Source organism: Furipterus horrens, unplaced genomic scaffold (genome assembly GCF_987537825.1).
Source record: "Furipterus horrens unplaced genomic scaffold, mFurHor1.1.pri manual_scaffold_12, whole genome shotgun sequence".
Lineage (NCBI taxonomy): Eukaryota > Metazoa > Chordata > Mammalia > Chiroptera > Furipteridae > Furipterus > Furipterus horrens.
Window position 1 is genome coordinate 84159260 of NW_028327182.1, and position 12831 is coordinate 84172090.

At 43.2% G+C, this 12831-nt stretch overlaps 1 pseudogene; it reads right to left on the reverse strand.

The window, feature by feature from the left end:
• Positions 1–6376: 6376 nt before the first annotated feature.
• Positions 6377–7792, reverse strand: LOC149996520 (adenosylhomocysteinase pseudogene; annotated as a pseudogene).
• Between the last annotated feature and the right edge of the window lie 5039 nt (positions 7793–12831).

A 12831-nucleotide genomic window follows, 5' to 3' on the forward strand; every position in this document is an offset into this window, starting at 1 on the left:
TAAGTGAGTATATAACACAGTATGTCATCAGCAATTCCCATGGGCAAAACTGAAAACATTTCAGTGGTGAATAAAGGTAAGTTAGAAAAAGGAAATACTGTCAATCTACAAAGGTGACAGAGAGAAAGGAGGGAAGGAAGGGAGGAAAGAAGGAAGGGAGGGAGGAAAGAAGGAAAGGAAGAAAAAACAAAAGCAAAGAAGAGAAGAAGGAGTGAAAGAGGGGGGAGAGGAGTCCCTTATTACAATACACATTCTATATTCTAGAGTGAAACAAGTAATGCAGAAATAAGTCTGGTCCGCTGTCTGGAATTTGTGGTACCCCAGGATGATTTCACCGTTCAACAGACTAAAACAATCTAATAGTAAGAGGCAAGGTGTGGGGTTTCAAAAGAGAGGAAGTGGCAAATATTGGGGAAAAGTCAAGCAATGAAACCCAAGTCTGCACCATTGCATTTGGCAATGAGAACTCACGCATGAACTTTGTTGCGTGGTTTCAGTGGAGCAATGGGGGTGGAGACCTGATCACAGCGGGTTGAAGGAGAAAAGGGTGGTGAGGAGTTGATTGCACAATGGATGGGTAAGGAAGAGACTTTCTCCTTATATACTGTTTCAGAAAAAGATACTTAACCATAGTAATATGCTAGGATAAAAGAGCCAGGCATAAAATATAGTTTTTATAATATAGGTGAAGGGAAATGGACGACACAGGAAACCAGAGGTGATAATTAGGGGAGTTTGAGAAACAAGCCTTAGACAAAAATGTCAGAAGGAAGAATGAGTCCAGTTTAAAAGACTGAGAGATGTTGCCACAGCTTAACTTGCTGGCCTCAGTCACAATGATGATGACAGTGACTGTGCTGGTATTAATACTCCCCATAGTGAAGCGGCCAGATCAAGTGCTGAAGCAAACAGGAGAGGAAGCCGGCGAGGCTCAAGCTGCAGAAGGCCCTGCTGGCCTTGGAGACCACAAATTTGCAGTCACGCCCACCTGTGTTTCCTCCAGCTGGGCTGTTGCTGGAAAAAAAATTGTTCTAAGGTCCAGCACTTGCACCCCAAAACCACCACACAAGTCCAGGCTGGTTGATGTATTATTTTAGCAGCATCCTGTGTGAAATTGACTTCAGAGTGTTTTAACTGAGTACCTGCCAACCTAAGTGCGGTCTAGTCAAATGGTGCCAGAAGTTCATGGTTCATCACACCCCTTCTCTTCCGAATGCGTGAAAATGAGAGATAAAATATCAAAAGAGCAATGCAGTAAAACACAGCTGGTCTCACAAACAAACTAAACGTCTCCAAGGGTTAAAAACAGATGGAAACCAAAGCAAAGGGGGAACAAGAACCGTGAGTGCTCAGTGATGGCCAATAGGTCAGCTGCTTTGAAAAACAGGAGTGAAATGTGTTCCTGATGGGGCAGAGGTGGAGCCAGGCTTGCCCCTTGGTGCCACTCAAGAGAGGCAGCTGAAAAAAAGTGGCTTTAGAGAAAATGGAAGCTCTAGTGCTCAGAGACAGCAAGACTCAGCCCCAAGATCAGGAACTGAATCAAGTGCTCACTGGCTGGGGCCCTACACTGGTCACACTCCAAAGTCCCAGGGCAGGGGAGCTCCCACCCAAATAACTGTGACTGGGATCATGGTCCTGGGTGGAGGCCTCTCAAACTTGCTGAACAGAGATGAAGAGAAAACTACAAAGGGGAGGCCTTGGCATACTTGAGCAACTAGAAGGGACCAGAGTGGGGGAGGCAGAGAAAATATGGGGAACAGAGGCAGGAGACGAGGTTGAGGAGCAGCCAGGGGCCACGTCATGCAGTACCTGGTAGACAGTGGTGCTTGGAAATGTGATTTCAACAGAAAATCAAGAGGGTTTTTTTTTTTTTTTTCGGGATGGGTTGCGGGGTCAGGGGGAGTCTAGAAAAACTAGTTAAAATGGGAAAACACTTTAAGCCAGATTATCTATGAATAGTTGAAAATGGAGAACAATGGAGAAAGATTTGGCCCTACTAAATATTAAAGTATAAAGTCATGAGAAACAAAAGATAACAGATCTAAGAATCCAGAAATAGAGCTAAATATATATTTTTTAATGTATATCATAAAGGGCCAATTAAAATCTGGGGGAAAATATATTTACAATTCTTACTATAGACAGAGGCCCACTTCACTAAAACATAAAAAGATACTGATATTCCAAAGAAAACAAGCAAAAACTATCAACAGTTCATGCACACACACAAAAAGGAAATCCAAGTGGCTTGTAAATACATGAAAAGACATTCAAAAGAAATGAAAAACAAAAACACATTGAGATATCATTTTTCATCTACCAGATTGGCAAAGATTAAAACATTGGATGACATGTTGCATTGGTGAGCTTGCCAGTCACTTGCTTTTTTTTCCTCTCAAATCCATTGCCAGCCCATTTCTGCCTTGTTGGCTTTACCATGTATCCAATCACCAAGAAGCATTTAGCAGGACGTCCTGCTGGAAGCTCAACCATGTTCCAGCTGGGAGATGTCCCCTGTGCTGTTGGGATGCTGTCCTAGCAGGGTAATACCAAACATACTGTGAACCAGGGCCCAATATATGTGCAGTTTTATCCATGGTCAGAATACGCAGGACAAGAAGCAAAGAGACAGAAGAGTGACTCCTCTCACTACACCTAATGGCCCATTCATACAATGCTTCCAGTCCTGCGATTGTGGGCTCTGCCCAGTTAGGATATTAATTTCCCAGGCAGGAACGAGTCCACCAGGGACACAACAGTAGTTTCAAAGCATTGGAGGTTGAGACTGTCATCAGGCCTTTCACTGATCCAATGGGCACAGAAAGGGATTATCATATTAGCTAAGGAGAGTAACTACAATTACCCAGAGGAAATTGTGTCTCTGATATACAGTGGGGCAGGAAGTCTATGTTTGGGACTGAAATGATACTCTCAGGTACCTCTTGATATATCCTGACCAGTAGTAAAAGTCAGTGGAAGCTACTGTGCCCAATAAAGATAGGACTATTAAAAACTCAGACCCTTCGGGAATAAAGACTCAACTCACCCCACCAGGTAAAGATTCCCAAACAGCCCAGTGCTGACAGAGGACAAAGTGAATATGGAATGAGTGGTAGAAGAAGAAAGTAAATATCACCTACAGCCTCATGAACAGTTACAGACATGAAGACTGACCTGCTTTGGCAGTTATGTATTAGCCAATTTTTTTCCTTTTCCATTCTCTGGTGATTGTATATGAGGGTTGTTGATGGTACTTAAGTTTGTAATCAGGAGAAGACATCCAAACCTGAATGGAAGATCCTAGACTATTGAGACACACATGGTTTGTGAGAGTCTTCATATGGCGAGTGAGCAACTTTATATGTCCCCATTTGGGGGAAAGGCCTCCAGCATCTGCGTTAGTACAAAGGGTAGTTGCATTCCATCAGGCAGAGCACAAAGCCATTGTTGTGTGCCAGTTCAATGGGCACAGAGGGTGGGAATAGAGCTGAGCAGCGAAAAGATTGGACCGTGCCATTCATTTGCCTGTTTTGTTCTCAGATGTATTCTTTCCCCCATCTTTCTCTACCCTTGTCTGTGTTCATAAGAAAATACATTTCCCAAACTTTTTTACTAAATTAAGGTTATTTTCAGGAAAGATTGGCATTGACAGAAAAACAAGAAGACAGAGGAAAGAAGAGGCCAGGATATTTCTCCCCTTCACCCTATGCCTCATGGGACATCTTCTCCAGCTCCCTGCTTCCATGCTGCCAGCCTCTGCCCGGCAGGCCTGCTGCAGGTCGAGCTTTCTCCCTGACGACCCTGGCTCCGGAATACAGCTACACTGTTGTGTTGGCTCTTCAGCCCTCAGGCAGATGGAGCTCCCTGCTCCCTGTTGCCCCTGGGTTCCTCACCACTGCACCTGTGACTCTCCTAGCTCTTCCATCACCTGGTAACCAGTTCCCTGTTTAAGATTCCCTATGTTTAAACTCCTAAGCAATATCTCTTTCTTGAATGGCCCTTGTCTGATAGGTAAGAAAGTGGGAAAACCAGCGAGTAGGACTTAGAATGAATTAGGACAGTCTTGGCCAGTGGGGGTGTAAACTAGCGAAATTCTGCTGAGGTTAACGGGACAAACTCTATGTATCTACTGGAATTATAAAAGAATATACCCTTGACTTCTGGCCTCGACAGACATGCTGTGTCTCCCTCCATAACTAAGAAGGAATACAACTACCTCACAACTAGGAACAATCAGAAGTTCCAGAAAATCAAGCTGCATGGAAGTCCAACAAACAAAGATATAAAGAAGAAATACTCATCCAGACAGGCAGGAGAGGTGGATCTGGGGCATAGAGGACATAGTGTGGTGATGGCAGCAGCGATGGCAACAGCACGCTGGCAGAAAGTGCAGTCACACATTTTAAGAAGTCGGGAGGCACACCTGGGGAGTGCTCCCAGCACCAAACCAGACCATGGAGCTCACAGCTTTAGGGCTGGGGAAAATAAAGCCTCATTGCTTCTGACTGTGCAGACCAGTGGGGGTTGAGGTGGAGGCAGAAACCACCAATCTCTCAGCAAAGTCCACTTGTTTAAAGGATCCCCACAGTCCTAGAACATCTGCAGACCCACCCACTTGGAATGACAGCCAGGGCAACAGCTAGAGAGGCGCCAGTCCCATACAGAAGTGGGAGAAATGCCTGGAAAAGGGGTGAGTGCTGAGCAAGTGGCATTGTTCCCTCTAGACCCTTCCCCCCCACACAGTGCCACAACGTGGTGAAATAGGTCACCTGTATGACAAATACCTAAGGCACTGCCCCTTACAACGTAACAGGTGTAACAGCTCTACTTAAGACACAGAGGCAAACAAACACAGGAGCCTGTCAAAATGAGGAGACAGAGAGGTTGGTCCAAAAGAGGGAACAGATAAAGGTTCCAGTGGAGGACTAAGTGACGAGGAGACAGCCAACCTAACAGATGAAGAATTTGAAACACTGGTGATAAAGATGCCCACAGACTTGACAGATATACTTAAGTATGGCAGATGCATAAGGAAAGAAGTGAAGGCTATGCTAAATGAAACAAAGAAAAATCCACATGAAATCAATGGTGAAGGGAAAGACACTGGGGTTCAGATCAATGATTTGGAATACAAGGAAGAAAAAAACTTATCAACCAGTAAAGAATGAGGAGACAAGAATTTTTAAGAATGAAGAGAGGCTTAAGAACCTCTGGGACAACTTTAAACACTCCAATATTCGAATCAGAGGGGTTCCAGAAGGAGAAGAGGAAGAGCAAGAAATTGAATGCTTATGTGAAAAAATAACAAAGGAAAACTTCCCAAATTTGGCAAAGGAAATAGACATACAAGTCCAGGAAGCACAGAGAGTCCCAAACAAGTTGGATCCAAAGAGGACCACACCAAGACACATCATAATTAAAATGTCAAAGGTTAAAGGTAAAGAGAGAATTTTAAAGGCAGCAAGAGAAAAGAAGAGAGTTATCTACAAAGGGGTGCCTGTAAGACTATCAGCTGATTTCTCAAAAGAAACTTTACAGGCAAGAAGGGACTGGCAAGAAGTATTCAATGTGATGAAAAACAAGGACCTACAACCAAGACTATTCTATCCAGCAAAGCTATCATTTATTTTTTTTTTTTTTTTAGGCACCGAAATTTTTATTTACCTACCTTCCTGCTCTAACATTATAAGCATTATATAAACATTATAAACCAAATTAATCTCTTTTTGATCCAGGGTTGTGATAGGAACCATTACAAAGTGGTGGCAGATCTATGCCTGCTTTTAAGATTCTCTGGCCCCTCTCAACCTCTGGGTGTCACTTCTCTTGTCCTTTCTTGGCTATCCCCATAACAGTGTATTTTATAACCCCTGTAAAATAGGGACTGAAAGTAACAACCTCATTGTTCTGAGGTTTAAGAGAATGCCTAGCACTAAGCCAGGCTCGCAGGAGCACTCAAACTCCAACAGTTCCTCCCTGCCCATTGATATAGCTCCTTCTCATCTGTCATGGGCTGAGGAACCAGTGAACCTGTAAACCAAGAACATGGGTACAACATCCACAGGCCAGGTGAGAGACAGTAAAGTGCACAGGCATGTGACCACCATTTCCAACTCCCAGCCTAAGGAAGGACTGACTGAGTGAGCAGTTCCAAAACCCCTGAGCTCATGGTTCCCTGTGGGCATCTCCCATGTACACCACTGTGACCAGGGCTTGAGGAGGGACTTCTCAATTCCCCCTGCCACACACAGAACAGTATGAGGGATGTAGCAGAGGCCAAAGACTGAGTGACGAGCCCCAGGGAGTCAATGGGGGGCATTAACAAACCATTCTCAAAGTTGGCGCCATTTGCTCTTTGGGAGGAGAGGTAGGATCTGGGCAAGGATGGCAGCTAGAAGGCAAAAAGGGCAAGCCTGGTTCTCAGTAGCGGTAGTGGTCTGGCTTGAAGGGGCCATCACGGGACATGCCCAGGTACTGGGACTGCTTCTCTGTCAGCTTGGTCAGCTTCACGTTCAACTTGCCCAGGTGGGCTTCAGCCACTGCTTCGTCCAGCTTCTTGGGTAGGAAGTGGATCCCAACGGGGTACTTGTCCGGATGGGTCCACAGTTCAATCTGGGCCAGCACCTGATTGGTGAAGGAGTTGCTCATCACGAAGCTAGGGTGACCCATCACAGCCCAGGTTGACCAGCCAGCCCTCAGCCAGCACGATGATGCGGCGCCCATTCTTCAGCCAGCAGCGGTCCACCTGGGGCTTGATGTTCACCTTCTCCACAGCGTTATCATTCAGCCATTTGACATCAATTTCCACATCAAAATGTCCAATGTTACACACAATGGCGTCATCCTTCATCTGCTCAAAGTGCTTGCCGACGATGATATCAATACAGCCTGTGGTGGTGACAAAAATGTTGCCCTCCCGACAGGCCTCGTCCATGGTGGTCACCTCATAGCCCTCCATGGCAACCTGCAGTGCGTTGATGGGGTCAATCTCAGTGATGATGACTCGGGCTCCAAAACCTCTCAGGGCCTGGGCACAACCCTTGCCCACGTCGCTATATCGCGCTACCACCGCCACCTTGCCTGCAATCATCATGTCTGTGGCCCGCTTGATGCCATCCATGAGGGACTCCCGGCAGCCATAGAGGTTGTCAGATTTGCTCTTTGTGACAGAGTCGTTGACGTTGATGGCAGGAACCTTCAGGATCCCACTGGCCATCATCTTGTATAGGTTATGGACTCCCGTCGTGGTTTCCTCAGAGATGCCTCGGATGCCTGACAAGAGCTGTGGGTACTTGGTGTGGATGAGGTTGGTAAGGTCACCGCCATCATCCAGAATCATGTTGAGAGGCCCATCCTTGAAGTACAGAGTCTGCTCAGTGCACCACAGGCACTCCTCATCTGCTTCACCTTTCCAGGCATCCACTGGAATGCCAGCCTTGGCAATGGCAGCTGCTGCAAGGTCTTGGGTGGAGAAGATGTTGCAGCTGGACCACCGCACCTCAGCACCCAGGGCGACGAGGGTCTCAACGAGGACGGCTGTCTCAACGGTCATGTGCAGGCAGCCAGGGATGCGGGCACCCTTCAGTGGCTTGGAAACCGAGTACATCTCCCGCATGCGCAGCAGGCCCGGCATCTCATTCTCGGCAAGGTCCAGGGCCTTGCGTCCCCAAGAGGCCAGGCTGACGTCAGCGACTTTGTAGGGTAGTTTGTCAGACATGCTGACGGCGACTCCGCAAGGAGTGATGGACACAGGCGAAGGGGCCGGGCCTCCGATTGGGGACCGGAACGGGGCGGGCTGAACCGGTAAGAGCGCAAAGCTGTCATTTAGAATGGAAGGGCAGATGAAGTGCTTTCCAGACAAGGCAAAGCTAAAGCAGTTCATCATCACCAAGCCGTTATTACATGAAATGTTAAAGGGACTTACTTAAGAAGAAGAAGATCAACACTATGAACATTAAAATGACAACAAACTCACAACTATCAACAACTGAATCAAAAAAATAAAAACAAAATCCAACTAAGCAAACAACCAGATAGGAACAGAATCATAGGTATGGGGATCAACTGGGAGAGGGAAGGGGGAGAAATGGGGAAATGATGCAGGGACTAAGAAGCATAATTTTGGGGTACAAAGTAGACAGGGGGAAGTTAAGAATAATAAAGGAAAGAGTGAAGCCAAAGAGCTTAGATGCATGACCCATGGACATGAACTAAGGGGGGGTGGGATTACTGGAGGGAAAGAGGGTACTGGGAAGAGGGGAGCAAAGGGGAAAGAAATTGGGACAATTGTAACAACATAATCAATAAAATATACTTAAAAAATAAAATAAAATAAAAGAATACACCCTTTGTCCCAGCAGTTTCATGTCTAGAAATGTCTCCCATTACTATACTTGCACATATTTAAATAATATTTGTACAAGATTATTCATTGCAACATTGTTTGTAAAAATAAAAGATTGGAAACTACCTAAAAGTTCACTGACAGAAGATAGGTTAAATAGATTAGGATATATTCTTCAAGCGAAATAGTATGCAGTCATTCAAAAGAATGAGGAAATTCTTTATATATGGTTAAGGAGTAATCCCTAAGAGAAGAAAAGCAAGGTACACACAGAACAGTGTATATAAGGCCACCATAAAGAAATAAGTATACAGAATATATTTACTTATAATCACAATGATTAGCTCTAGCAAGAAGCTAATAATATTTGCCACCTCCAAAGAAAAAGAGTGGGAAAATGGAAAAAGGAGATGAGAGGAAAATTTTTCCACTGTTAACTCTAGCATATTTAGAATTTGGCAATATAGAAGCAATTACATATTTCAAAAATACATTAAACTTTTTTAAAAATGCAACTCTATTTATAAGAGACAACACCTAAAATATACACATGTAGTCAGATGGGTACTAGACTTACTGGGGGATCACTTTATAAGGTGTATAAATATCTAATCACTATGTTGTACACCTGAAACTAATATAATGTTCTATATCAACTGCAATTAAAAAACAAATTTTAAAAAATTGAAAAATTCGATTATAAAAAATAAAGTAAATAGAAGATACATATGGAGTGAGAGAAAGAGGCAAGACAGAGGAAAGTTGAAAATAAATGGATGAAAAATATATACTATGAAAAACTAAATAAAAACAAGAGATTTGTGGCAGAATAAATCATAATCAGACAAAATAAAAATAAAGAAAAGCATTAATACAAAGAATAACCTTATGTAAAATTTAATGAAAAGACTCTACCAATCATGAATATTTACATATGTAACCACATAATCTTAAACATATATATTGGTTGTGCCAATAAAAAATAAGCAAAGACATAGAAGTTTAGGATAATAAAATCAAGAAATTTGAGTTAGTAGATATACATAGAATTGTTTACCAATAAATGGAGACTCTACATTCTTCTCAGTCACACATGAAAAAATACACAAAAATTGACCATGGTATTGGAGACAGAAGAAATAGCAACACATTTCAAAGAATATGAAAAGATAATTTGACAATATATTTGGAAATTTAAAAATTCATTCATGAATTTAGGGAGAAATCACAGGGGAAATGACAAAAAACTTGGAATCCAACAAAAATGGAAATTGCTGCATGAAATATCAAACCTGTGGGAAAAATATTTAGAGGAAAATTGATAGCTTTGAAAGCATCTATTAAAAACCAAGAAAGATTGAAAATAACTTAATAAACCATTTATCTCTTAAAGCTAATAAATTTGTAGAAAATCGAAGAAAGGATTCTGATTTAGGATATTTGAACACATGCAGCTAATTTCTCTCCCTCCAGAGACACGAGTAGAAGTACAGGAAAGGGATTACTTAAAAGGACAGGAAGGCACAGCACAGGGAGACAGAAGAGACAACAGCAATAAGACCTGGAAGCTGGAATGCAGGTGGGTGGATGATAACTGACTCAGCAGACCTGCCACTGCCAAGTCCTCAGCCGATGGTGGGTAGTGCTGTGAACAAACCAAGCTTATAGGGCAGCAACCTCATAAGCTCAGACACTGGCAATATCAGGTAGTATGGGAACTGGGAAGAAAGAGGGTAGTAAATTAAGGGAGATTTGGTAAAAAGTTGTTTGGGAAACAGTTAATCCTTAGAGTCACTCTTGTACTCCACTCTGCAGATAAACACCCTGGCCGATGAGGGCCAGCAAGACACCTCTCTTTTCTTTTCTGCGGTTTACTTTCATGTGTGTCTGTGAAAGTGTTTAGTTGGAAACTAGCTGTAGAACATTCTGAAAACTTCTCTCTTTTTTCACCAGAATAATGTGCCAGTTTTTTTGGAGCAATGCCCCTTGGAAGCAGAAATGCTTTGAAGCAGAGCCCCTCCAAACTGCATTGAGAAGAGGTTCTGGAACCTTCCCTATTTCCATTTTTATAGACTTTATAAAGAAAAACTATTTAAAAAAAAAAAAAAGACAGTGGAAAGTATGGGCATGGGCTCTCATCTGAATGGCTGCGTCCTCCCAAATTCATGTGTTGAAACCTAACCCCCAAGGTGGTATTAAGAGGTGGAGAGGTGATTAGGTCATGAGAATGGAGTCCTCATGAATGTGATTAGTGCTCTTATAAGAGAGGCCCCAGAGAACTCTCCTGACCCTTCCACCATATGAGGCCCCAGCAAGAAGACCACTGTCAGTGAGGAAGCTGGCTCTTACCAGACACCAAATCTCCCAGCACCGTGATCTTGGACTCCCATCCTCTAAAACTATGAGAGTAAATATTTGCCATTTGTAAGCCACCCAGTTCATGATATTTTTTGTTATAGCAGCCCAAATGGACTAAGACAGTATCCTACCCAAAGAAGATTACAAGGCACATGCAACTGAACGCTGAATGCTAAGATCCCAGACCTCCTCCCCAATTTGGTTAAGAGAGAACATTGTAAACTTTTCTCCAGGAAATCTGATAGCCCAAGAGAAAAATTAAAAAGACTGACAGTAGGGGTTTCTCCAACAAATAGCCCACCTAAATCACTCTACAATGCAGATAATTGTTAACCAGCTTGATCATATTCTCAATACTTTCAACCAGCTTTTTAAAAATAATTTATTTATTTGTTTGTTTGTTTATTTTTAGAGAGAGGGGAAAGGAGAAAGAGAGGAAGAGAAACATCACTGTGTGGTTGCCTCTCACTTGCACCTCCAACTGGGGATCTGGCATGCAACCTAGTCATGTGCCCTGACTGGGAATCGAACCAGCAACACTTGGCTCACAGGCCAACACTCAACCCACTGAGCCATAGCAGCCAGAGCTCTCAACCAGCTTTTAAATCTCCTACTCCTAAATATGAGGAGGTAGCCAAGGATCCCCTTCTCCAGAGGGGCTCTTAGAGAGTCTCAAGAAACTGAAAGCCACCATATGCTTGAAGACTCTTCAGAGTATCTTCTCTGGCTGGGGGAATATTGTTCTTTTTTTGCACAGCTTGCTTCAGACTTGCCACCCAGTGTTGGAAAACCTACCTTCAAAACATTCAAACTATTGGGAAACATATATAGGCTTTAAAATGATAATGAAACTGAGTGATGAATCTCTGAGAGAAGGAAAGATAAAATGAGGCAAATGCCCACCATGGAGAATTGTGAGGGCTCGTCTCCATATGTACCCCTTGTAGATCCCTCCTCCGCCCTTTGCTACCCTGCTCTGGCCCTGGGGAGGCCACCCTTGCAGAGTGCATTACCAGGGCATCCTTGCCCTCTGGCTTCCTTTTGGGTTTGATCAATGGGAATTAACAAAAGAATGAAAGACCAGAGAAGAAAGAGGTTGAGATATTTGTTCCCCAACTCCCTCCCACTTAGGCACCTTCTGTCAGGGGCTACATCTGCCTACAACTATGATTCCTGTGCGGCGGTGCCTCTCCCTCAGTTCCAAGTCCTGCCCAGCTCCACTACTACCCCCCACTACCCTTACACTGAGGGGTGAAACTGATCAGTAGGGGAAAGTGGTTGTAGGAAAAAAAATGTTTGGGGGCAAACTTAGTGATCTTTATGAAAAAATACAATAAAATTAAATCCCTATATCACACCACACACACAAATGAATTCCAGGTCAGTTAGAAACCTAAATTAAGGTTGGAGGGCCTATAAAACTTAATGAAGAAAATGTAGAATGATATATTTATTCCTGCTGGTGAGGAGTAGAAGATTTCCTTAAAAAGACAAAGAGAAAAAAGGATAAACCAAGTACATTTTGTTACATTAAAACATAAATCCTTTTGTTCACTAAAGAACATATGAACAAAGTTAGAAGACAAGGCACTGTCTGGGAAAAGATATTTGCAATGCTTGAAATGGACAAAGAATTATGTCCAAAATTTATAAAGAATTCCTGCAAACGAATAAGAAGAAGACAAACATATCCGTGGAAAAAGAGGCCAAGTACAGAAAGAGACAAACGGCAGACGAAAACTGAAAATAAGCATATGGACAACACACTCAGCAGCACTGATGATTAGGGAAATGCAAAGGAAAACAACAGCCAGATACCCTCGATTTGGAGAAAAATGTTAATGTAAAGGAAATGAGCTATCAAACCATGAAAAAACACAAAGGAATATTAAAAGCACATCACTGAGCAAAAGAAGCCAATGTGAAAGGTCACATACTGTATGATTCCAACGATATTACATTCTGGGAAAGGCAAAACTACTGAGACAGTGAAAAGATCAGTGTTCCATGGGTCGGGGAGGGGGGTAGTGATGAACAGACAGAGCACAGAAGATGCTTCAGGCAGTGGAAATATTCTGTCTGAGATAACGATAGACACGCATCATTATACGTCGGTGCACGGCCTAGAA